Source organism: Chanodichthys erythropterus, chromosome 11 (genome assembly GCF_024489055.1).
Source record: "Chanodichthys erythropterus isolate Z2021 chromosome 11, ASM2448905v1, whole genome shotgun sequence".
Classification (NCBI taxonomy): domain Eukaryota; kingdom Metazoa; phylum Chordata; class Actinopteri; order Cypriniformes; family Xenocyprididae; genus Chanodichthys; species Chanodichthys erythropterus.
This window is the reverse complement of record NC_090231.1, coordinates 28554185-28578775: the sequence shown is the minus strand read 5'-3', so window position 1 is coordinate 28578775 and position 24591 is coordinate 28554185. Positions and strand designations below refer to the sequence as shown.

Below are 24591 nucleotides of genomic sequence, written 5' to 3'. Positions count from 1 at the left end.
TAAATATGGCTGTTTTCAAGGGTTTTCCAGGACTTAAATTTCAAAAAGTCAAATTCCAGTACTTCAAGCATTAAGCACCTTGTACGAACCTTGACAGCACTAAAATCAGCCTCCTTGAGGGTCAGACTTTATGCAGATGCAAATCAACAACACCACAGACCAGTGACACAGTAAGATCAATGCATGCTACTCAACACTATTAACAATACAGGAATTAATTTTATCGAGTAAGCAATTATATCCACCTCACCTACACATGGTTGGTTGATATACATTTTTTACATGTCCATTATGTCATACATAGATTATAAGTAGGAAAAATAATTGTTAATCATATGATGCTATACACATTAATACACTCATATTTCATCTGCGTTTCTGTGGAAAAACATGATGGAGCAAAGAGAAGACAGGAAGGGGAAAGTGCATGTGTGTCCAAATCTAAACAATCTAAATGTGAATTTTGAAGATCTCCATGTGATGTGAGAGATGGCGTTGTCCTTGGTCAAGCCCAGGACAGTGGCTTTTTTTTTACCAAATAAAAGTCCTATTCTCTGCCTTAATGCAGTAAAACCTATTGGAACACTCTCTATTTTTAATTTCCTTTTTTGTTGTCCACTGTAGGCAGCACCATCCAATGATTTTTTTAATGCTGAAATTATGACAATAGGCTAATTATTAGGGATAATGACTGCAATATGACTGTGATATGATTTTAATGCTTTCCTCTGTAATGTTTATAGAAATGCAAAGACCAAAGGCTAGGCCCGTGATCATGTTCTGGTAGGTGTGTGCATCAATAATAACATATGCATAAGATGAGCAAGCGAAAAAAGATGAAGTCCCCATTTAGATTCATTTCCATTTGATAAATGTATAATATATATATATATATATATATATATATATATATATATATATATATATATATATATATATATATATTATATAGAATTAAAACCTTTTGGATTCAATAAAAAGTTGTACTATATATACTTTGGATGTCATATCTTTGTTTTTTATTATTATTAAGGCCTTTGGATAAAATAAAAGACCCGTCACGTCATTGCCACTTATGCAAAATGATATTACTTTAATTTTTGCGATGGTTTCAAAGTGAAATTTCCAGTGTTTTGCAAGGAACTGTGTTGTATTGAGAAAAAAGCAAGTCCACGTACACAAACAATTGTGTCTTTGTGCCACAGGTACTACTCGTCCTCAAAGTGAATAAATCCCCACATATGAGGCATATTGAATTTTCAGTGATAAGGAAGACTAAGATGACACTGGGATGGGGGGGGGGGTGATTTAATTAGTCAGATGCTATCCGAGGCTGGTTTGGCTAATCACTGCTGCAGTGTGCAGTGTACACAGGAAGTGGAGACTGTCAAAAGCACATCCTTTACTTGGGCACTGTAAATGAATTCTGTCTCACGCTGTTGTTGAAATTCCTCTCTCTGTTCTTCTCTTATCAGACCCATGATCTTACAGTATGAAAATCCAGTGTTCCGCTACAAAGTGGAGCTGGGCAGTATATCAACTTTGTAAGGCGAGCCAGACGCATCAGAAAAAACCCTGTGATGTTTTCCCTCACATCACAGGGTTATATCCTTATATGTAAATATTAAAAAAATCAAACATTTCTATTTTGCATAAAGGCTAGTCTTGACAGACTTAACTGGAGGCACATGCATGACTTAACTGCATATGCATGGCAGACAAATCGAAGCACAACAGAATGGGAGTGCAATAATCCAGACTAAAAAAAATAAAAATAAAATCTAAACATTTAGCCCACTTTGTAGAAAATACAGAGATAAATGGTCAACAAATCTGTTGTGCACCTGACAGTAAGTACACATGCATAATTAAACTTCATTTTCAGCTGTACTAAAGCAATAATTTGACATAAAATGTCATGTAAACATTAGTCTGACAGAAATCACAAATCATTAATACAAAAACACCAGTAGAGATTTTGAGATTTTTAGAGATTTCTGTTTATCCAGCTTATTTTCAACCTAAGAACAGGCACAGCCTTTTGAAACTTGAAATCTGAATGTGCAAAACTTCCAGTGTCATCTGCTTCCAGCTACTTTAGCTGTGCAAAAATAGTCCATTATGCAGCTTGATATTGCAGACTTGTTTTTATTCACTATCATAATCATTAACACATTGGTTTGTAGCACAAATAATTTTAACGTTTACAGCGTTTTTTTTATTCTTAGTTTCTTGTGGCTATTGAATAAGAAGTCTCGCACAGTCAGAGAAAATAGCTTAGTTCCTCATTGCCAAATAAGGTGGACACTGCAACTTGCAAAACTACAGGCAAAATTCTTCCTGACCTGCAATTACAGTTTTTCTCAGTTGATTTGACACATTTCTCCAAACTCAGGTCATTGTTCTTAAAACAGTTAACACAGTGATCTGAACACTTTGTAATTGTCCTGAACAGGTTGTAAATTTTCCTTAATTTCATGCAAATTATGAATCACTTGCATAACTTTCTCAAAACACTGTGCATAAAAAGTTGTTCGCACGGCCAACCAAAACTTTAATATATCAGACAAAAACAATTGCAGCTCTTTTTATTTCTTTTACAAAAATCACAACTATCTGTGCACCAGTTTTCAAACAAACAAAACTCAGTTGCACTTGGAATTTTTTTCTCAATTTGCCCCAAATAAATATCTGCTGGGTGAGTAATACACACAACACAGGAAATGCAAATTTCCTAATTTTTTGCACAGCTATCTTAATTACAAAAACTATAAAAGAGGAAAGAAAAATTATTTAAAAAAGAAGAATGGGAAAAGGAAAAAGTCTAAGAATGAGAGGTTTCTGGAGAGGATAGAGGAACAGTGGAAGATGTAGAAAGAGATGAGGGGAAAGGAATACATGGTATAGGAAGAGGAGATGGAGCAAGAAGAGCTGATGATGTAGGAAGAGGTGAAAATGGAGGAGTAGAGGGAAATGATATGGTAAAGTGGAGGGCAATGGTATTAAAGAGCAAGAGAAGAAGAAAATATAAGAAGACATAGACAGAGAGAAAGGGGAGGGCAAGGTGTAAGAGCAGGGAGGAGAAGTTGAAGGATATGGTACAGACGGGTTTCAAATGAAATCAGAGCCAACCTAATTGACCATACCATTAAATTACAGCCTTTCCGTGAGAGAAGGTGGAGAGAGAGTTCAGCCCAATATAAACATTGTACCACAGTCAATGTCCCTGGACAACAAGTGGCGCAATCCACTGGTGTTGTGGCACACAATGCTGTCTTGGGCCGCACAACACAGAAAGGCTCCGAATTTTTTAAATCTCCATCAATTAAATTCACTTTCCACAGGGTGATCTGGAGCAAACTGAGCGAAATTGTGTAGTTGTGTGGGACATTGTTCAATTTCACCATTCAGCACCGATGCAAGAGTGGTTTGAGCATCGATTACAGAACACGATAAACATCTACTTTCATTCATGTATTTGTGTCTACTGTAGGGCTGCACAATGAATCAAATCTAATCGCGATTACATTTACGATGCCACTATTTTGTAATCGTTCAAAGGCGCAATTACAAAAAAAAATAAAAAATTAGCCACTTACATTATTCTGCATGCTTAAGAGTTTTGTTTAGAGCATGTTATGTTGTGATAGGTTAATCATGAATATTTCAGTGTAAAAGGCCTAACAAAACACCAGCACCTGCAATTTTCAAAAAGCCGTGTACAAAGCCTATATATTTACTCTACAAGCTAACTCTACAAGCATGGAAAACAGTGATAGATAGATGAATGAATGAATGAATGAATGAATGAATGAATGAATGAATGAATGAATGAATTAATTCATAGATAGATGGACCTCTCAACCTCATGCTAAGAAAATCCAGTGCGATTTTGAGTGTACCAAGCAAAACATGATTATGTATTTCTGCTCAGCTACCGACACTGGGCATCAACCACATGGCAAAAGCTAATACATTTTCATATACTGTCTACTTTCTTTGTATAACAGTTACATCTAATAACGTATTAGAGAGGACTGTTAAACAGATCGTAAACTAATGAAGATGGAGAATGAGAGCACTATGTGCTAAGGCTCTGGCTGAGCTGTTCTCAGCACCATTTTATCAAAATAAATGTCTGCCGCGCCATCAAAATAAAAGTCACAACAACAAGCACAGTTTATGTCACTTCAGAGTTCCTACTTGCGGTGCAAATGCAACCAGGAAAATGGCCTATATGTTTATTTTTAATATTGTTTAAAGAAGAAAACAAACTAATGTACAGTTGACGTTTGAGGCTTAATGCTATGGAAAAGCAATAAAAAATAAAATGTCAGGGTGTTTTCAGCTTGTGTTTCATTTTTATATAAAAATATGGCATGCAGTTGCTTCAAACAATGGTATAAAGCTATTCAAAACATCATACAGTGTAAATTATGCTAGTAGTAATTAATAATCACACTTACCATTTCAAGGGAATAATCGACAAGTATGATTTTTGTCATAATCTTGCAGCCCTAATCTACAGCAGAATTTATCAAATCAACAAAGAGCACACTTTTAGTTTTTATGTTAACATTTATTTTTGATAAATGCATTACTAAAATAAAATGCAGTGCTTCATTATGCAGTGAATACTGAACTATTTTGCCAACATAACAGTGTGTTTAGTTTGTTGTGTTAATTGTTTTGAGAGCAGCTACATTTATTTGGAGAATGTGTGTCAATTCGATTGATAAAAACTGTAAAGGGAAAGTCCGGTGCGGGTTATATAACTGGAGGGTCAGCTAGTTAATGAATGTAAGGATTCAAACACTTTTTCCAACCTGCACTGTGAATGATTACGTAATGTGTTCAATAAAGTCATGAAAATGTATCATTTATGTGTTATTTGTTACAACAGACTGTATCAATAAGATCACAAATGCCAAGCAATATTGAGCTTATGATACTCCAAACTCGCATAAATGCACTGGCCTGACACAACTGACTCTGTGAAATATGTAGAGTGTGTTCTGGAAACTAACAATATACTGCAGGTTCCTTTATTACTGTTTACACAATAACAAAGTGCGTCACACGAACCACACGAGGAGCAGTGGGGCCTGCATAATTTTATGGTGACTTTACAGAATGTAGACTCATTTTTATCAAGAGATCAACTCTGCCTCATCTCTCTTTGTGTTTTCTCCCTCTCTCTCTCTGGACTCACAGATGAGGTGTGGTTAATGGCTCCCTGCAGAGAGAAATGGTCTCTTTGAAGAAAAGATATTCCATCATCACTTTCATAAAGAGACATCACTGTTATCCTTTGGAAACACAGACAATAGCAAGCCTGTCATGGGATGGCAAGGTCAAGCTACAAAGGAATCCTGGTGTTGCTGTGGGTGGAAACGTGGCATGTGTGAGTTTTTATAATTACCACACATTTGCTTTCACCTACAGCAGTGATTCTCAAATCCCAAACTAGGGTACGCATACCCCTGGAGGTACGTACAAAAGGGGTACACAAATTAAATGTTTACCTTAAAATAGCATTAAAACAGAACATGTATTTCTAACAGGCAAAATGCTGTAAAAGGTCAAATACATGACATCCAATCAAATGACCTCATCTTTTGCTGTCAAATCTGACTGCATCCAAACAAGCAGCATGCAATTGATAGGCTGCATGCAGAGTATGCTGCCTTAGCAAACTGTGTTTCATTATTGCTGTTCTCGGCAATGGAACATTTTTTTAAGTGGGGATTTTTCACTTACCAGCACGAAGAACAAAACAGACTGCAAACAGAGATACAAAAGCATACCCTGTGTGAGTTCTTGTTTTTAATGTTGATAATATATTATGCAAGCAAAATTGCAATTTTTCCCAAATATCCACAAGATTGCAAATGAGACATTGATTTTTTACAAGAGTTCAACAAACAAAGGGTAAAATTAAGTGATGTAAATTTTAAACAGTATTGTCAGTATTGTTTGCTCTATTTTGCAACGAAATAAAAGTTCCAGCGAAAGCCACAGCAGTATTCAACACACCGCTGGGGTTTCGTGAATGAATCTTTGGCTTTGAACGAATCATAGAGTTAATGATTCAATGACACCTTCATAAATACAGCCACTTGCTTCTTTACTGAATGAATGAATGAATGACATGATGGCTCACTCATTAAGACAGTGACTTACCACTGTTTTTCAATGTTGTTTTAGACCCCACTGACTTTCATTATATGGACAGTAAAAAACATTCTTCAGAATATCTTCTTTTGTGTTCCACAGAAAAAAGACAGTTTTAGCCCTTTAACTATGGTATGCAGTTTCTCTAAATTAGGGCTAGGGCTGTGACGGTGGCAAATTTTTACTACAGCGGTGGTAAATCACCAAAAACCGCCGGTGTTGCGGCGGTGGGGTCCGAAGGGGGAGGGGGCGGGGTTTGGTTTTTTATATATATATATATATATATATATATATATATATATATATATATATATATATATATATATATATATATATATATATATATATAAAACCAAACATTTATATATATTTATTTTATATATATATATACAGCTATGGAAAAAATTAAGAGACCACTTAACATTGATTTCTGAACTTGGAGTGGTCTCTTAATTTTTTCCATAGCTGTATATATATATATATATATATATATATATATATATATATATATATATATATATATATATATATATATATATATATATATATTAGAGGTTGCGTTAGACTTGTGTTTCGCCGTCATTTTGATGGACAGGATCGTAAAAAAAATCCATCATAATCAATAATTACCCATCATCTTAATTTTTCTATTTTAATGATAAGACATTTTATTCACAAACTTACAGGGTAAGCAAATAGGCATAGGCTTGCATTTATTTTATACTATGAAAAGAAAGTTGATCAAAGACTAGCTGCGTCACTTTCAGTTTTCATCTTGAACACTTCACGTCACGGATTGTGCGATCATCCTTTCCTCTTTACTACTGTACAGAACGAAATAAACATGAATGAAAATAAAAAAAATATGTTGAAAGATACAGTAGCTTACCGAAATCTGTATCACGTCAGTTCAATCAGTGTTGCAAGCAATGTCACCTAACATTATACCTCAGAAAAGCCATTCGTTGACCGTAAACTTATAGTCAGCAAGAAAAATAGCAAAACTTAATTATGTAAGTAAGCGTAAGTAACTTTATTATTATTATACAATTTACTTAAACTTCTCGTCTGTGTGTAATCAAGCGCATCGTTCTCATTTTATTCTGGACACTGTACTCGCGCTCTGCTGCCACACTGGAGCGCACTCACCACCTACTGGACAGAGGCGGGAATCACAACAAGCTTACATACAAACTATAATCTGTCAAAATGACGGACGGGCTGGCTGCAGATTTTTTCCGTCACTGCTAAAAAAAATTCCATCAAAGACGGAAAAAATCTGCAGCCAGCCCGTCCGTCATTTTGACAGATTATAGTTTGTATGTAAGCTTGTTGTGATTCCCGCCTCTGTCCAGTAGGTGGTGAGTGCGCTCCAGTGTGGCAGCAGAGCGCGAGTACAGTGTCCAGAATAAAATGAGAACTGGCTGCAGATTTTTTCCGTCACTGCTAAAAAAAATTCCATCAAAGACGGAAAATTGGCAGTTAACGCGATCTCTGAGATATATAAATAGATATTATATATGATGTCACACTACCGCCGGTGACACTCCAGGACCGCGGTGACAACTTCACCACCGCGGTGGCGCGGTTGTCATGCCTACCGTCACAGCCCTATATTACTTACGGAACGAACGCAGCGCCAGTTCCATTTTTTTCGTAAGTAGAATAGGGAAGGCGTAGGACATACAAGCTGTATAACAAAAACTATATGAGAGGCGGCTCTCAGTGCTCACACACCCAAAGTGCGCACAGAAAACTGAATACCGAATTGACACGAGTAGCGAATTGAGTTCTCTTTTGAGTCTTCTTGCACTTTAATGATTTAAAATCACATTAAAATGCGCACACAGGAATTGATCAGTGGAATAAAAATTTTAATTTTAAAGTGTCCGATTCCTGACCTAATGTGTCCAATTCTTTCATTCAAGCTATTTTTTTTTTTTTTTAAATCAATGTCCCATAAACAGAAGCTGTCTTAGTGGATAAAAAAAGCAAATTAGTCCCAGCTTGCTTTTAGACTTGAATTTCTACCCAATCCATGTCCTGTGGTGCAGCCTAGAAAAACACTGAAAACTATTATTTTCAATGACTACGCCTCATGTCAAAGAAAGATATGGACTGTATTTCCTGGTAGCACATGAGGATGAGTAAAATGTTTGATGTTGCAGTAGGTGGCACACAGTCGATTTCAGCATATTGCCTTATCAGGATGGAGTGTTATAACTCTCACATTAAGTGTTACCAATCTGTTCACAGCATCACATTTCATCCCACGAGTTAAATTAGTTTTGCGATACAGACACAGTAGAGCAGCCATAAACGCTATAAACATAAAAACATATGATACTGAACATAAAAGGGAAACAGACTATAACCATTAAAATGACTTTGTGTGGCTTTACCCTATACAACCTTCTCAAGCAAATCTGTACATTCTGCTGTAAGATTCACACAAATCTGCTCTCAGTAAGATGAATCCTGTGCCATATAGCACACAATGACAGCTACTTTGTATATAAACATCTAAATCACAAATATTTCATTGTTAAAACGACCACATTTTTTAATATATATTGGTAAATATTGTATATTTAATTGTGCATGCTCATTTCCCCTATTTGTACATTTATATTACCGTAGCAATCATCTAATGCTCACTTAAATTTAATCTTTAATCTTTATTAGTGTTTGATTAATCTTTAATCAAACACTAATAAAGCATACCACAAAATTATTATCCACTTTTCAATTTATTTATCATACAAGTTTCTTAGTTGGAGATACATGTATTCACAAGTTGTGACATTGGAATGGGTGTGTCGATGTGAAACATGGCAGAAACACTGACCTATAATATTGATAATATCATACATCTATAATCTATGAATAGATTGCAGTTATTTGGGTTTATTGCTCAGATTCAGAACATTATTCTTTTGTTTTGTTTAGACCATATCCATCATGTTATGTTTCTGACTTGAATGTGTGATGACAGCGTGCTCAAAGTATCTGCACACCCAACCAGGTCAGACTAGTGAAATACAAATAAACATTCACACGTTATTCTCTCTAGAATATCATTAGCTGGGGCGATGTGATGTTTAGCTCAGGTAAATGTTGCACAGGAGGGCATTATTATCCTCCATCTGAGGTTAGAGTCAGTGCAACCAACCATTCCACACCTCCAATATCTGATTACTGCGCATGTAATTACATGTGATGTAACTACCGGCGATCTGGTCTTTCTCTTTCATTAGGAGTCGCCATCAGGACTAAATGGCTGACTCATCTCACTGTCTGTCTTTCTACATGTGCGTTGGTTCTCATTTCTGTTTCCTAAATATCCTCAGATAGTTTCTCATGGTCTGAGCCTAATGTTTTTTTTTTTCTACATTTGATTAACAGGGCTGCTAATACTAGAGATGTGCAAAATTGTTTTTGTTTTTCATAATCGACTAGTCTGTGGATTGCTTGAATATTCAAATTCTAGTTGAATTCAGAGTCTCAAGACAAAACAAGTCTCTTATGCTCACCAAGGTTGCATTTATTTGATCCAAAATACAGTTAAAAACAGTAATATTGTGAAATATTGTTACAATTTAAAATAACTTTTATCTATATTAATATAAGATCAGAAATCATTCTGATGCTCAAAAAACATTTATCAATGTTGAAAACAGTTGTAGCTCAATATTTTTGTGGAAACTGTAATACTTTTTTCAGAATTGAATAGAACAACATTTACTTTAAAATTTAAAATTGAATGCATCCTTGCTGAATAAAAGTATTCATTTCTTTAAAAAAACAAAAATCACACTTGGGAAATTGAGGTTCATTAGCAGCAATACAAGAAGACAATAAAGTACTCATAGTTCGCACAATAACAACAACAACATCAACAAAAAAAAACAATATAAGCCTTATATTGGGGGGGGGGGGGGTAATTCATTTCTAACATTAACAGGATGACTTGTTGAATTCATTTTGGGAGCTACGATTATATTATATTATATAGATGTATTTTTAGTCAAATGCAAGTTCAGAGGCTGTCATATATGTGAATTATCTTACTTAGTTGTGTATTTTCAATATGAAAAATAACTTTTATATTGATGGATTAATTGCATTTTGAAAATAAAAAAGTGTCATGGATTTATTGCATTTTGGGGAAAAATAATCAGTTTTTATAATAAACCTTTTAAAATCAAAATGTAGATTTGAATTTTTAATGTTTTTATAACCAAAAGATGCTATGTGAAAGTTTGAAACAGAAAAGTTATAGCGTTTTGGAACCAAACTCTTCAAATATTTGTTTAGTTTTCACCAAAGTTCGTGCTATTTTGCTGTAGATAATTAAACTGCTACGCTGCCTCAGAAGTCTGTCTGAAATCCGTTTTGTGAGATGCCTACATGCACAAACGCTGCCTTACAAGTCACTGCCTATCAGGCAGCGAGGCAGCAAGTCAGCTACCTAGGTTTTCAGATGCAGCCCACGACACGTATAGGCACTTCTCCCTGATAAGCATGCGCACACATCACCCAGAGCAAGAGCACGCCCATCAACGCATTTTGTTAGGAATACGGAAGCCGAGAGATTTTTCAACAATGGCTGTGTCCCAATTCCGGAGCTGCACACTTTGAAGGCTGCATACATCATCAGTCAATTTTATTACACTTACTTTTCTTAAATATGACATCGTTGATGACGTATGCAGCCTTCAAATGCAACCTCCGGAGGACGCAGCTCCTGTAAACAAAGGAGTGTGTTTTTGGTTGTGAGGGAAAGATTACCTTTTTCAGCTTCCCAAAGAACCCAGCGTTAAGGGAACAGTGGATGAAGTTTGTTTTTCCGAGGTAGCAACGGAGTTGTGCACGTATGTTTGTTTGTTCCCGCGATTTCGGTGATGAATACTTTGTAAACAAGTCCCAGTTCGGCGCTGGATTTGCAGATCGGGGCCGGTGAGTAAAGCTGCATCAGATGTCTGTGTTTTGTTGGCAATCGGCGCGCAAGTGCATATAATGTAAACAACACAAATGTTTTTGTTTCCTTTTTATTTATAAAGATGTCGCAGCTAGCATGTGATCTGCGCGCTCTTGTGACTCTTTAGCTCCGCCCACGGCACTGATGGCAGACACGCCTCCAGGATCTCGGCTTGGTTTTTCCTATATTGAAAATTTTTTGGCGGCCGCCAAAACAATTTTTGTTCCGTCAAAGCCTTATTTGATCAGTTATTGAGAGTTGTTTATTAGTGATGCAGATGACTGTTGCGCTGACGGACAGAACGAGCAGAGAGCTCCTCCATCGTGCGTGCAAACTCTCTCTGTCTTCAAAGTAATCACTGTCTTTGCACTCTCTCTACCTCGCACATAATAATCTAAATCTACTGACACAATGCTAAAAGTTCAGAAGACCGAATCCATGTTTCATGAGGCGCATTCGGACAATGTTTTTCCTGAATAACCGCTGGGTGTGACTAGTGCGCAAAAGAACGTCACCTTATCTTCTCTGACAGGCGTCCAGCACACGCAGCTGACATAAACCACACTTTCAGTAAACAAAAAGAAAATCCTATTCAGTGATGAAGTGTCTTCTTTGTTGACAAATCTTTTGCGATGTCCTAATAACAATCGCGATTCACACGCAACGCATCAACATCCGCTAATGTCCGATTTGCAACCTAATAACTCATTTGAACAGATTTATTTAATGAAACATGAAAACAACTGATCTGCCCACATGGTCTATAACGAATCATTTACTCGAACAACTCTGTAATGAGAACATAAGTGTGCTTACCCCATTTAGCAAGAATGGTTAGCAAAATTAGCCTTAATAATCCACAGTATTTTTAAATGACAATGGCCCAGTTTCACAGACAGAGCTTAGGCTAAACCAGGATTAGGACTTATTTCAATTAGCATTCAATTGTATATGGTAGAAAATTATATTATTAGTTAATGTAACTTTTTAATGCTACTTTTTAATACTGATTATTAATTATAATTATTATACATACCAAAATAATTTTCAGGTCTAGCAAAGAAGCATCTTCTCTTACAAAGCTATGAAATCACAGTTTTTTGCAAAGAGGGCAAGAAAGAATTACAGTGAGAGCGACGGGTACTTTATTGTAAGTATTGGGCTTGCAGATCACGTGGGTATAGGACACTTTTTACTGTTTGTGTGGATGACCATGTCTGTCACCACCAAAGACCATTTTTGACTTAGGAAAAACCCTGTTTAGCGTATCTATCTTTTATAAATATGACAAAACTAAAGACTTATTGGAGATATGATGGATGCATTGTTACTCTATATGTGCTCAAGATTAACATGAGATTGGCAGAAACTGTGTGATACCACCCCCCCTTTAAAAAAAACACATACTGCACATGTAATAAAACATACTACAGATGTAATAAATAAACAAATTGTAGTTGGCTAGTCTATTAGTTTACCATTGTGATATATCCATACTGACTGTTTGGTAGAAATATTCAGTTTCAGCTAGTGATGCGCTGAAATGAAAATTCTTGGCCGAGAATTTTTCCATTTATTTTGCCAATTATTTCACCATTGCATAAATTAAATAGTCAAAATATGCTTTTTACTATTTTGTCTTGCTTTTCAAAGAAAAAAAAATTACAAATGTACAATTTAAAAATATTTAACATCATTTTTTATAATTCCAGCAGACATTACACCAACAAAGCACAATATAACTTAAAATAAATAAATCAGTATTTTTTTTTTTTTTTTGGCCATCTTTGAGCCCCCCTTCTTGAATAGAGTATATTAGACCTATAACTGACTGCTGAAAGAATGTAACAAACTACGCCTACAACAAAAAAGTGCATTAAAAAGTACATTGAAAATAGCATAAAAAAAATTGAAGGAACCCACAACAAATGAATAATTGCGCTAGAAATAAGCCTTCAGGAAATGAGGCCCTGTTTACACCTGGGCTTAAAGGGTTAGATCAACCACAAATGAAATTTCTGCCATTAATTACTCACCCTCATGTCATTCCAAACCCGTAAGGCCTTCGTTCACCATCGAAATTGGTAATAAAGTTGCAGTCAATCGGAGGCCAGAAAGCTCAAGGATTTCATCAAAAATATCTTAATTTGTGTTCTGAAGATGAACAAAGGTCTTACGGGTTTGGAACGACATGAGGATGAGTAAATGATGACAGAATTTTCTGACCCTTGGCCCTTTAAGAAGCATCACAAGTGGACGACAGTAAATACAGGTGTAAACAGGGCGTAAAACGTTTTGAGCTTTCAACCACTTCCAGATATAGTCGAAAATGCATTTGACCATGACTGCTTTAGTAATGTAGACATTCATTTGTTCGAACAACCACAAAAGAGCCCCTATTCTCTGACCTAATGCATAAACATTATACTTTTGCTACATTTATACTTTGTCGGCTGAAGACCCAAGTTTGATTTGAAGACGAAAAACATACACACACTCACCGCGTTCGGTGTGGTCTTGTGGCTATCAGAGCAGAAAGGAAAGCTGCTGCACTCCATGTGTTTTTCTGTCATCTCTGTGCGAGTTCATATTTAAATTGCGTGAGCTTATTTTATCCATTAGATCGAAAGATCTGAAGAAAAAAAAAAAAAAAAAAACATATTTACCCGCCCATTTCTTTGACCCTCCCCTCAAAGAAATCAGGACAGAAGTGTTGAAAGTGGACAAAAGAGACAGATTAAAACACCAGGTGTAAACTGGAAAGTGTCTCCTTGTCTACTTGTGATCCGATTGACCAAAACGCATCTTAATACCAGGATCCGAGATGCAACGCTAAACAGTCTTTCGCTGTCGGTTCTTGTACATGGAACAGACAAGTACCTAGGATCAGGATATTAGGATAGTTAATAGGATAGATAATAGTATATTTTTGCCATTTCTAAGAAGTCAGCCACAGATGGAGTGGGTGTGCTGGGACTGGGAGGAGGAACTTTCCTTTTTCGCTGCTGTGTCTTTTGGGGTGTCTTGACTTTAAATGATAAATTAAATTAAGTGCTGTACGTTTTTGCATATGCACCCCCTCTAGACCATTCAGCAGAACAGTGTCTGCAAACGGCCATTTTTGCATCTTTTTCAGACACTTTAAAATGCTTCCACACTGCCTTCTAACTCTACGCTGGTGGCTATTTGATCGCGTCATCAAACCATCATTGTTCGGTAAAATTTATTCAGTCTTTTCATTTATTCTAAAGGGCTTTTTTTGTTGTTGTTGCTATTTTCGGCTAAATAATTTTGATTGCCGAACATTCGGTGCAACCCTAGTTTCAGCATGAACTCAAGAGCTGTTCAGAATAAAGCTCATTCTCTGTCTTACTACATGCATCATTCGTTTTCATTCTCTCCTTTTTCTCTTCCCGACAATGAAAGCCATTGTATCAGAAACTGGTGCCCTGGTGTTCCATTACACTACTTCAACTAAACATGCGAGTGTGTTTTTTCAGGTGTGTGCATCAGTACGGAGCTATGCAGGAACATTCAAGCAGAATGTGTGTGTCTGTGTAGCTCCCCGCACGATATTGCGATTCACTCCCCTTTTCCATGTTGGAAGGACACTAGTAGAACACATGCAAAAATGTGACTGTTATTAATGCATGTGAGGGAAGTTGAAAGGTTGATTATTAGCTAAGTGAAAATAGCTATCTTGTACATTAATCACCTCCTTTAACACCCTTTTTCTGGTCACTCTCTCTCATTTCCAAACACACAGATAAATACACCAATACATAACCTCTCGCAGTAAGATCACAATTTAAAACATCAATTAAAATGTCAATTCCCTTAACAAGTCTTTAATGACAACTGCTGTAAATCTACAGAGAAATGTGACCATGACATCATCTCCAAACTCACGTTATGAAAAATATTCAGATTTCCAAGGAAACACACTTCAACATTTTAACTGTAAGCTACACACGTGCACCCTTAGACATGTTACATGTTGATGATGTAAAAGATGTCGTATTAACACTGAGCTGATTTTGTGCTGATAAAGGTGGTTTCAGTGAGTGGGCAGTTGAATAATAAGAAATACACTGCACCCACAAAAGCAGAAGACAGAATCCACCATTTTCTGAGCAGAGAAACTCTCATCAAGGACAACCTTAGATGTCTACTCAATCTAACCACACACCAACCCATTTCCTTAGCAACTGTGACTCATTTCCCTAACTACAGGGCTGAAGGCAGTGCAGTATAGGCAGCAGAGCAGTGAGGTACATCGCTTCAAACAACAATGAACCTTTTCTGAGAGATTTCAATGAAGAAGGACTGTCGTTTTCTCGAGCACTGCAATTCACTTGTCACAGCACAAAGATAAATGTGTCTCAGACGTGTCATGTGACAAAAGACCTGAGCACCTGGACTCTTACAGAGCACAAACACACAAACTCTATCACTCTTTTTGGCCGTCACGTGCATTCAAACCTAAATAGGCTCCCAGGCATTCAAGGAACATTATTCTTCATTTCTGTTCTCTCCAGTCGCAAACAGAGAAAACACACCAAATCTAAAAAGCATGATGTAAAAAGGGATAGTTCACGCAAAATCTTAATTGTCATGTTTTACTCACCCTCATGTTTCACCTCAAATGTATGCTGTTGTTTTTTTCTTCTGTGCAAAAACGTGAAGAAATTCAAAATATGTTTCAAGTTTTTTGGCAACACAATGGAAGTTAATTGGGTCCAAAACAAGTGAGTGAATGATGGCAGAATTTTCACTTTTGGCTGAACTGTCCCTTTAACAAAAACAGGATAAGTTCAACCTAAAAAAATTATGATTTAAAGGGATGGTTCACCCAACAATGAAAAATAGACCTTAGTCAAGGCAGACGCCATATTGAATTTTATGCGGATGAGAACAAGGCTATGAGGGATAGACTAGACGAGTCTTTACTATATAAAGGACCTGATCACAACTGATCAAGTTTTGTTATCTAAACAACTGAAATACTGTTAAACTACAATCAATTGAACACACTGTACTTCTACCCCTCTCAGCAATTTCATTCTTGTCAAACATCAGTGCTTCCCACACTTTACTTGGGTGGGCCGCCCAAGTATATTTGGAGACACATTTATGCTTTTATTATTTTTATCCTCTTATACTTTTATATCCGCCCAAGATAATGAAACCATCCGCGATCGATAAACTAGTCGTTTCGTACCTGCTCATTATGTGTGCGTCAGAACTGTGTACTCCCGCTAACATTCCCACGGGCCCTGCATTTTGCAAAGTCACAAGGCTTCAGACTGTGATTCTCAATCAATGAAAAGCGCAGATTTATGTTAAGCGATTGCTAATGAACTCAAGTTGATGAATTATTACAAAGTCTACTTCATGGCCTTTATATAAAATGTTTTATATGGTTGTAAGAATCTGAAGGATCAGCCTGCAATAGTACAGACATTTCAAAATAAGAGCCCGGGTGTATTTTGGGCTTGTTTAGAATTAAAAGTCACACACTACGTTTTTTTTTTTTTTCTTTTTCTTTTGGGCATTATTGGTATTTTGGTTACACAATAAATTGTATTTAATTTGATTTCCATTTAATTCATAGTATATTATTGTAGTCTCCCTCACATGAAGAAAAGACTAATAACATTATTTGACACATATATTCATTTTATAAATTTTACTAGTAAAATCTGTGTCCCATTCACATTGAGAGAGACACTATATGACAGCAAGGAGAACATAGGAAAAGGTGAACCATTTAAATGCTGTAATTTTGCATAATTTACAATGCATAATAATGAATAATATTAGTATGTAATTAAATGTAATATGCAATGTAATTAAAATGAATTTCAATTGAAAAAATAATGTTAAAAATCACACATTATTTGTTTGTCACATGTAGTAGACCATTTTTGTGCCGTGGGTAATAGGAGGATTTTTCACCCGGCTACCACCGCAAGTATATTTCAAACCTGTGGGAAGCACTGAACATTATATATGGCGCTACCCTGACTAAGGGCTATTGTTATCATTTACTTCCCTCATGTCGTTCCCGTATGTATATGTTTTTCTTTCTTCTGTGGAGCATGAAGACTGTTTCAACCGTTTTTGTCTATACAATGGAAGTCAATGGGGTGCAAAACAGTGAATAAAAGATGACACATTTTTCATTTCTGAGTGAACCATCCCTTTAACAAAAAGAAAGGAAAATATGCATTGTGGACAACAGGTTTAGTATGTCTCTTCATAACACCATTCAGGAAAGAGAATCCCATCTAAAAAAAAAACCATACACAAACAAATACACCCAAATCTGGCATGCCGAATCCCACTTATTCATAATAACAAATGCAAAATATCATAAAAGCATGCAATAAATGATGTTTAATAGCGGATTAAAATGAACGGAATCGATACAAAAAACACTGCGGCGACACACACTCTATACAATGCTTCACATAAGCACCTGAAATACCTTTCAACAGCAAATGAGCTTCAGAAAGAGCTTCAAGTGTCACATCCACTTTTAGGAAAAAAGACACAAGTGCGTCAAAAGGGTCAAGAGCGGGAAAACTTCCACATAGTCCACAATGCACAGGGATAACGTCCACACCTCTGCATCTCAGGATGAAAGCGCGTGTGAAGGAGAGACGATGGAAAAAACGAGAAGACAAGGCTAGACAAAACATTACATCAGTGCTACGAGCAAAGACACACTGCGAAAGAATGTTCAGAATGAGTGTGACACACAGATGACGCTCCTCCGCTATATATTATAATCATAATATTTTTGCTGTTATCAACTACTGTTTGCTTAAATGCAAGCTTCTGTGCCTGTTGGATTTGAGGGGTTAAGGGAGGGAATGGGCTGAGGATATGGAACAATTAAACAGACCAGTGCAGTTCAGCAGAAGAGGGTAAAAAGGGAGGGAGGAAAAACAAAATGAGAGAATAAGACAGGGATTACAGGAAAGACACCATAACAAAGACAACAGATACGATTTTTTTTTATCAGCTCAAGTGTGCTTTATATGAGAGGATCAGACGGTAAGACGTGGCAAATGAAATCACCTCTTCATCTCTCACAGGCCAAAGATCTGATGTGACCTTGTGTGATCTCAAAACCTGATGAACTCTTTGAAGTATTCGGCTTCATATTAAAGTCTCTTACATAGTGTATCATGGCCTCAAATGTGGATTTTTAAGAGGATAGCATTACATAAACGCCACAGACCTTTTACGTATAAACCGTTACTGAGAATTTCAGTCATCTTAAATAAAACTGCAGCAGCATGTGGTCATCACAGCAGAGAAAATGCAGTATCCAACACATTTCTACCAAAGGTCTACCACAAGGTCATTCTACCACAAGGTCTACCAAAACGTGGATTCCACAAAAAAACTTCAATGTTTTGGTAAATCTAGTGCAGCATACTTGTTTGTAGTACAGATGAACAAATGGGCGATCAGTACATGATATAACCCTCCAACCCTCCTGAAATCCAGTTCTCTTTCTTTGTCAGACATTACTGAAGGATATCCCAAAACTAAGACTTCAAAGCAACACACACATACTCTAAAGTGACAAAAACAAACAAATGTGACAAAACTTCTGGAGACAATTTTAGCCAAGTAAAACTTTCAAACACATTTGCTTGCTTCACTATATTAGTGAGGAGGACATAGACTTTCATTGATTTTATATCACGTTAATATTTTCTATGGCCTAACCTAACCCCTACTCCTAATCTTACCCATCACAGAAACATGTGCAAAGCACTAGATTTAAATAAAAATGTTTTGGGCTATTTATAAGCCTTTTTACTAACGAGGACCAGTAAAATGTCCTCACTAGTCGGCTGTCATAATATTTCACTGTATAAGGGAGGACATTTGGCCCTCATAGCCAAGCCTGTACACACACACACACACACACACACAACACACACAGAAGAACCTATAAATCACTTGATGACACTGAAGTGTTTAGAATTTGACTCCAGCTTAGCTGAAATGACTTTTCAAGAGATGGCTGCTAGCCTGCTAACTCTACAACTCCTCCACACAGCTTGAACACAGAAGTGTGAAATCTTGTTTTAACACAGAGCTGTTAAGAAACTCAAATAGACCAAATCTAAAATAGATCATAAAGCACATGCTTCACTTCCCACAAAGCCAGAACAGCAACAGACCGAACTGAGGGGGGAGCAATTTTGACCTTCTGAGAGACAGCCAGTAACCTTTTGTTGGTAGCTGTGATTACACTTCATCTGTTTGCTTAAGATTTAATACAACAGATGTCTGTGATGCTGTCACTGTATCTCAGCCGCCTGATCTCTCTCTCTCTAAATAGTGTGTGCTTGTCAAATGTGTGGCATGGTCAGATTTCTGCTGATGGACCCAGCCTGTCGGTCTAACAGCACAGCAGACCACAATATTCAAAAATGAAGCACAATAATGATCTACCATACCATATCAAATATCCCATTAAAGCCTTTAAAGAGCAGCGTGGCACCACTCCGTCTGTTATTGGTTAGGTGATTACATTATTGGACGGATTGATTTTGTGTAATTGCCTATAAAAAACGTGGATGAGATGAAAGGATTCAGTGATCATCAATCCTTAGAGAACAGAGCATCTTCATAACAGAGGTCTTTCTGTCCAGCACTAAACGTCACAGAACACGCTATGAAAGGAAAACTGTAACATGCCCTTAATACGACAGTGGGACTTTAAGTCAAAAATTTTAAAAGTTATAAATATTTTTCTTTTTAGCAATACAGTTACTTTTTGCAGAAAAGTGTGCTTAAGTGTTTAGAAGACAAAAAAGCAAAAGTAAGTTCAGGAAGTCACTCCCTGAAAGTGCACCAAATTCCATTCAGTGGAAAAGACATTGCCTGTGTGGATACGTGGATGGTGAACTCCACAGGAGGAAGGGAGTGTGCAACACACGGGGCAGGGGTGGGAAAACTCAGAGGGAACATCCAAGAAGAACATCTAAGACACACACACACAGCTGAATGTTTAACCTCTCTAGGCATGTATAGATTGCCAGAATTAGCGAGAGAGAAGGGTGGAGAACAAGTCAAGGGTCAGAGGGGGTCCATTTGCTTCACAAATAAAGTGATCTAGCAGTTCTCCATTGTCTAAGGGAGCGATTGTGTTTTTTTTTTTTTAAGTAGGAGAGCAGAAAATCTTAACTGTTATTCATAGGAACATTGATGTCACTATTAATAAATTACACAGACATATATATATATATATATATATATACAGTATACACAGAGTAACATAGTCTGTTCAGTAAAACTGACTTTATGCACAATCGTTTCCGCATTTAGCCTCTGTGGCCACTGCAACTTCCAGTGCAGCGTAGTGTATGGAATTTGAGAAAGTTAAGCACAGAATGTAATACCTATTATACAGATATACAGTATATATCGTAATGTAGATCAAAGAGGCAAACTACAAAAATTATATTCACAGGACAAATAAAGTTATATTTGATAAGCATTGGAACTATCTTAGAAATCAATAAGCAGAGCTTTAGCTTTGAAATATACTTTTAAGAGACTGTAAAGTCCAATATGGAAACTGCCACTAATGCTTACACGTATGCTTTTACTCATGCATGTACCAGCAGTCTGACCACAATGCTTTAGCACGTTTGGTGTGAGATTATAATTAACCTCATGTCTGCAAGTAAGGCTGTCTGCTTGTTACTTGCTTTCAGGCACAGTCAGACTCTCAGTGAACTCAATCAACTCTCTGTTCAACACTGCATGCCCAACACAAACTCTGACAGCAATGCACTTTCACCTTCAGTTTGGGTGGTGTATCAATCCACTTATATTGTGTATGTGCTACATACATGCATATAACGTTTAAGGCTCAAAACAGGGGCATTTCTCAACTAGAAAGCTAGACTAGCTTGACCAAAAAGTGTCCTGCATCAGGAATCTCATGTCATACTGAAACCCATACATCTCTCTCTCATAGATTTTTATAGATTGTTCACTCTCAACATGATTCCAGTCTGCCATTGAGCAGGACAATGAATGTCCCATTAGCCCATATAGGGTGACATTAAGTGGCTACTTTATCACTTCCTACCATAATTCAAGCAAATATATGCATTGGCTGTCAAGACATCCAAAACTCCATTCAAAGGACATTAGAAGTGTTGACAGAAAATTGCATTATATGAAACAATTGTAAGATTTACAATTTTGTGTTAGGGTTCGTTTTTAATATTTATTTTTCCTCAAATTTACCAAAAACAAACAAAAGTTGAGTAAAAACATAATTTTTAAATACTGGCAAACTATTAATAACTTTTTTTTTTTTTTTTACTTTCTATTAACAACGTTTTATTCCAGCAGCTGACTGTTAATGACACCAAAAGCAAAGCTTTTTATTTCATAGTAAACTTTCAGAATAACTTCCTGATTCCTAAATTCTTTCATCACCCATGAACTTTTATGAGTGGAAGAGTTCATCTCTGTGCAGTGCTCAATGTGGCTGTCTTGCCAGATTCTGTACCACAATGACTCTGCTGTGGTAAGATGTGTGATCTATGAAACATCAGTCATCCTTATTCCTAACATTTCGTCATAAATGTCATCAAAATGTTTACAAGTTTAAATGACCTGTTTCTGAATAAATCAAGCAGTGATTGATTTAATGTCCATGTTATTTAGTCTATACTTTCAATAAAGTAGATATAAACAGCAGCTCAGCATGACAGAAAATGCAGACAAAATAGAAAATGCACATATACACATACATTAGATGTTTCAACAAATATGTTTGCACTATTTCTGCTAAACACTTGCAGCAGTTTACAGAAGAGAAGAGTTAACACTTCCTCTGTGAGGTTTCATCTTCAGTCATGGCTTTTTTAAAGGTTCCCACCCTTTATGACCAATGATTTTCCATGACTTTTCCAGTCATTCATGATTACTAGACTTTTTTTTTTTTTTTTTACAATCAAGTAATAGAGATGGCTGGAGAGGATTTCCACAAATCCTTGTAAAATTTTGCCCAAAAAAACGCATGTGGAGGATTTGATTCCAAGTCTAAGTGCAAAGCTATTTATATATTATATTAGAAATGTCCATAGTAAATTCAGCTCTAAACTAAAAATCCAATCGAGCTTAATCAATTGTCTCTTGTTTTCTCCCTGTCTTCCTCCTCCGTTCACGTTCAGATGGTAACGTTAAGCCCAGTGGCTTTGTTTGCTCAGAGTAAACTGCATATGATAAGCCTCCAGCGCACTTAGATTCATGCACACTAACATATTCATTTCCTGTACAGAGACCATTTATGTCAAGAAGCAAACCAGTTACTTCCACTATCTAGCAGACGTTGCCCGAGGACTGCTGCTTCAGCTGTCTTGACTGCTTTTGAAATGAACTTTTATAAGGAACACCACATTATCTGAGTTCAGAAAGATGTGGGACCTCAACAATGGTCCCAACAGACACTCAGTAACGCTAACGTTACCATACATATATCCCCTATTTCGCGGGACAAGAGGATGCGTTTAAGCTAACTTCAAACAAATGAGATAAAGACATTAGTCCAACTATTTCAGCACATTTTAACTCTTTCTGGAAGGCTGGACAACATTCCTTCCACCTTTATCAATAACACAGGAATTATATAGATTTTCAGTCAGGAATGTTTCTTTCTGAGCCGAACTGACGATGCCCTACAGACACGAAAAGAGACCTGTGTGAAGACTGATCATAGGAAGAAGCAGCACTCGTTTAACCGAAAACGTAAATAAACCACCTAATATTTAAAACGAAAAAACAAAGAGCATCTCTGTTCGCTTAGTTTCCATCGCGAGTGCAGGTAACTGAACTCTACAGGTATCAAATTCGCTAAAATGAGAAACTTCACTCACCTGGCCGCTATCGTCGAGTGTTAAACTCTGATGTTTGATGCCGAAACACACATCGATTAGATAAATTTGATTTTGTCCTTCGGTTCCGTGTGTGACAGTGTAAAATCTTGTCTGTCTCTCTCGCAGAGGCTCAAGCTCCAGAGGCTCGATCACAAACTGTGCACGCGCTACCGAAACTACCGCTCAGATCATGTCTGATTTGAGCGCGCCTCCCCGCGTGCAGCAAAAACATAACTGTTTCTGAACGTGTCTGAACTGTGTGAGTTTGCTATTGCATGCTGAAACAAACCAAATATTAAAAAAAAAAAAAAAAAAAAAAAAAAAAGAAAAAAAATCCCCATGTCCACACAGTGTCCATTTTATGTTTAATGAATGTAACTGTAATCACATTTTTTATGCGTAAAAAGCATTATAAAACGTATGCAAGACAATTAATGTAAATTGTAGTCTACATAACACAGCTAACTTTCAAGATATTGTAGAATACAGATCTTCCTTTTGATTTTCAAAATTGAGCTTTATTGCCTTTTCATTCTCACAAAAATATACAAACATATTGATGTCTTAATAGTAGCTTATAAGAGCTAATGAGCGACAGCCTCAAAACAATGACTCAAACGATTTCTTTGAAAAATAAAGATCAATCATGAAATAAGTATATTAAAAAATTATAAAATAATTGTTTATGCATATCCATATTCGTTCTTTTTGGGATTACCAGTTTTTAACACAGATGTGACTATTGAGAAGTCGATAGAAACAGTTTGAAAGCTGCAGTTCTGTGCTTTGTGCAGATCAGTGAACCAGCTGGAATAGCCTACACTTCACAGGCAGGCACTACAAATAGGAAATATACAAAAAAAAAGGTATCATTAAACAGTATCTCTGCCTTTTTTTTTCTTTTTTTCTTGGATTATTTGGTGACTCTGCTTTTGCGAAGTGTGATATGACTGCTCAAGCAGCAACAATTGTTCCCAAACCAATGCCATATTATCTTCATATACATATACATATAAATCACAGATCACACAAATGGCAAAGTATGATTATATTGGCATGTCAAAGACAATAGAGATGAAGTAAACGCCTTGAGTCTGTCTAGGGCAAAGATTCCCACCTGGACAAATGATGTACACCATTAGCTCAGTTCTTCTGCAATGGGTGAGGAGTCTCCAACATTCAAAAGCACAATTAAAAGTTGGGATTTTAACTGATTTAAGATTATCAATGCTTTCAGAGTCATGTTAAACCTGGTACACACAGCAGATGTTCTGTAGTACATAAAATGGAGCTGCTTAAGCTCAACCTGATAATGCGCTTTTCAAAATGATTCCTCTGGAAGCAAGAGAACAGTATTTTCTATTGCAAAAAGAGTGTGTGTCAAGTAAACGTGCTAGCCTATAGCAAATTTTAAATCTCCTCAACCAAAACAGAACTAAGCAAAAATCTGTGAATATATATCAAAGCATACCTGGATCTTGGAGACTGCACATAATGTCAGGTTTGCAT

The 24591-nt window shown here is 36.5% G+C and overlaps 1 protein-coding gene across 3 annotated transcripts in view; it reads right to left on the bottom strand.

The window, feature by feature from the left end:
* The window catches only part of adcy7 (adenylate cyclase 7), a 53609-nt gene extending 30287 nt beyond the window's left edge, over positions 1-23322 (bottom strand). For 2 of the 3 annotated variants that reach the window (XM_067402279.1, XM_067402281.1), the window contains exon 1: positions 23083-23322. The gene's annotated coding sequence lies outside the window, so the exon portion shown is untranslated. Of the gene's footprint in view, positions 1-13656; positions 13788-23082 lie in introns of all 3 variants that reach the window. The other variant, XM_067402280.1, reaches the window with a different exon arrangement.
* Between the last annotated feature and the right edge of the window lie 1269 nt (positions 23323-24591).